Genomic DNA, 3,662 nt, shown 5'->3' on the forward strand with positions numbered 1-3,662 from the left:
ACTAGAGAATATAGGACTAAGGGACCTTTCACTGCAGTCAACAATATGGAAGGACCAGCATCTTCCAACTCACAAGGAGCAACACAGCAGAAAGGAGATTACTTCTTTACTGAAGCACAGTACCAGCAGATACTTCACTTGCTCAACAAGGATTCAAATATTGATAATCAGACACAAGAAAACATAGTGGCAGGTAATATTATATCTTTTGTCTCAAGTGTCTCTAATGACAATTAGATAGTGGACTCAGGGGCCACACATCACATAGCATCTTTACTAGAATTACTACAAGATGTCAAGAATGTATCTACTTAATAAAGGGAAAATGTGAGATTACCAAATGGAACATAATGGTAGTACACAGATTTTAGCAGATACTAAACTGGAAAATATGTTGTAAGTTCTTGACTTTAAGTTTAACTTATCATCAATTTCAAACTTAACCAGGGACTTACAATGTGGTGCTCTATTCCTGCCCAAAATATGTGTCTTTCAGGACCTTTACAGTGGCAGGGTGAAGAGGATTGGCAAGGAAACTGGTGGCCTTTATTTGATAAGAGGTAGAAGAACAGAACAAATATCTACTCATATCATTTCAGTGGAGAGGAAAAAAGATACAGGAGAACTTTGGCGATTAGGACAAACTTCAATGCCAGTAATGCAGCATGTTTCTTTTTTTCATAATAAATTAGATAGAGCAATACACAATAAATGTTCTGTTTGTCCATTGGCTAAGCAACATAGGTTAAACTTCTCTATTAGTGAGCACCTAAGTACTAAGCCTTTTCAGCTTGTTCACATGGATGTATGGGGACCTTATAAGATAGCTACTCATGATAATAAGCATTACTTTCTTACAGTTGTTGATGATTATACTAGAGCAACCTGGATTTTTCTCATGCAGTTGAAAAGTGAAACAATCATATTTCTCAAACAGTTCTTTTGCATAGTACAAAAAAAATTTGGTGTTTGTGTTAAGACAGTTAGGACAGACAATGGTAAAGAATTCTATAATGATCAGTGGAATGTTTTCTTGCAAAATCATGAAGTAATTCACTAAAGTAGCTGTGTGCACACTCCACAACAAAATGGAGTGGCTAAAAAAACATAGACACATCTTAGATACAACAAGAGCACTGAAGTTTCAGGCTGGAATACCAAGTAAGTTTGGGGGGAATGTGTGCAAACAACTATTTATCTTATAAACAGACTACCTGCTAGAGTACTAGGTAGTAAAAGTCCTTTTGAGTTACTACATGGCAGACAACCCTCACTAACACATCTGAAAACTTTGGATGTTTGTGTTATGCTACAAATGTGGTGAAGGAGGACAAATTTGGCCCTAGAGCTAGCAAAGTTGTTCCAATGGGGTATTCCACTACTCAAAAGGGATATAGACTGTTTGACAGAAAGACTAACTCTTTCTTTGTGAGCAGGGATGTCATATTCAGGGAATCAACATTTCCTTTTCTTATCTCACAACACCAATAGTCTGTTCCTACTAATCATTTCCCAAGTCACATAGATGATGTCTTTGAAACAATGTAAAGGGAGAAGATGATCACCATGGATCCAGAACTCTCAAATTCAACAAGCGTGGAATTCAATCACATATGTTCAGATGCAGATGCAGCTCATGATGCAGATGACAATAATGGTGATGTAGCGGAACAAACAGATACCACAGATGTAGCTGATCATGATATAGCTGATCATACAGATACACCTAGAAATGTAGAATCACATATGTCAACTAAAGTGGCCCCAACTGAACTTCCCATAGCACCTACTGCTCCTACTCCTATTGCTCTCCCTAGACAGTCAAGTAGAATAAATAACCCTCCTATTTGGATGCATGATTATCTAGTTGGTGGAAAGAAGAATTCTCAATACCCTTATCCAATATCAAACTTCCTATCTTACGACAATGTCACACATAAATACAGGGATTACATCATGGCTTTCTCAACAATCACAGAACCACATAGTTTCAGGGAAGCAGTAAAAGATGACAGATGGATACAAGCCATAAAATAGGAGATTGAAGCTCTAAAGGACAATAAAACTTGGGTGGTGGTGGACCTGCCACCTAAAAAATCCTCTATAGGATCAAAATAAGTCTACAAAATCAAGTACAAAGCAAATGGAGAGGTGGAGAAATTTAAGGCTCGACTTGTTGCCAAAGTATATAATCAACAAGAAGACCTAGATTACCATGAGACTTTCTTACCATTTGCAAAAATAGTGACAGTTCGATCAGTCATAGAACTAGCTGCCTCCAAAGACTGTTCCCTCTATCAAATGGATGTCTTCAATGCTTTCCTACAAGGAGACCTAGAGGAAGAAGTTTATATGGACTTACCACAAGGTTTTCAAAGATAGGGGGAGAACAAGGTTTGTATACTATTGAAGTCTCTCTATGGACTTAAACAAGCATCAAGGCAGTGGAATCTTAAGCTCACAGAAGTCTTGCTTAGTGCATGCTTCAGTCAGAGTGCCTATGACTACTCCTTATTCACTAAAAGGTCTGGAAGTGAGATAATGATCATCCTAATCTATGTGGATGATCTATTGCTAATAGGAAGTAGCATAGAACTCATTAATGAAGCCAAGTCAGTATTGCATCAGAAGTTTAAGGTGACGGATTTAGGTGAGTTAAGATATTTTTTGGGGATTGAAGTCTTGAGGTCTCAAAAGGGGATTCTTCTTAATCAAAGAAAGTATACTCTAGAACTCATTTTAGAGATGGGCTTAAGTGGAGCTAAACCTGCTGTTATACCTTTAGAACTCAATCAGAAGCTAACTTCTATTGAGTATGATAAGGGGATTGGCAGTCAAGGCCTTGACCCTTTGATAGATGCAACAAGTTACCGGAAATTGATTGGAAAACTCTTGTATCTTACAGTCACTAGACCAGACATTAGCTATGTAGTATAAGTCTTGAGTCAATTCATGCAAGATCCAAAAAGATCTCACATAGATACTGCTACTCGTGTGGTGAGATACCTCAAATAGGAGCCAGGCATGGAGAGATCATGCGAAGACAACAAGCCGATGTCTTGGTTGGATTCTATGACTCAAATAAGACAACATACCCAATGAGTCGAAGATCAGTCAGTGATTACTTTGTAAAGCTTTGAGATTCCTTAATCTCTTAGAGGTCAAAGAAGCAACACACATTCTCTCGTAGTAGTGCTAAAGCTGAATACAGGAGTATGGCAACTGCACTAGCTGAGATTATGTGGTTGAGGGGACTGTTTGCAGAACGCAGGACACCAATCCATCAACCAGTTCTCCTATTCTCAGATAGTAAGGTAGCAATTCAACTAGTTGGTAATTCCATCTTTCATGAACGAACAAAGAATATTGAAATAGATTGTAATTTCATTAGGGAGAAGCTCAAGCATAGGATACTACAAACACAATATGTATCTGTTTACCTAAAAAATGATAATTACAATTAAATTTAATTTCGTGGTTCTAAAAATACGTGATTTATTTTTATACTAGTTGTTAGGCAAAAGATGCTAAGTGTAAGATTAAAAAGTAAGATAAGAGTTTGAAAGTAGTATGTTAAGCAAACCAAGGGACTGAGAATCGGAGCCATGAGCTGGCCTATACGGGGCCTCGAGGTCGCTCTAGGTTCCAAGCTGTGGACGGCC

Source organism: Nicotiana tabacum, chromosome 8 (genome assembly GCF_000715075.1).
Source record: "Nicotiana tabacum cultivar K326 chromosome 8, ASM71507v2, whole genome shotgun sequence".
NCBI classification, from domain to species: Eukaryota; Viridiplantae; Streptophyta; class Magnoliopsida; order Solanales; family Solanaceae; genus Nicotiana; species Nicotiana tabacum.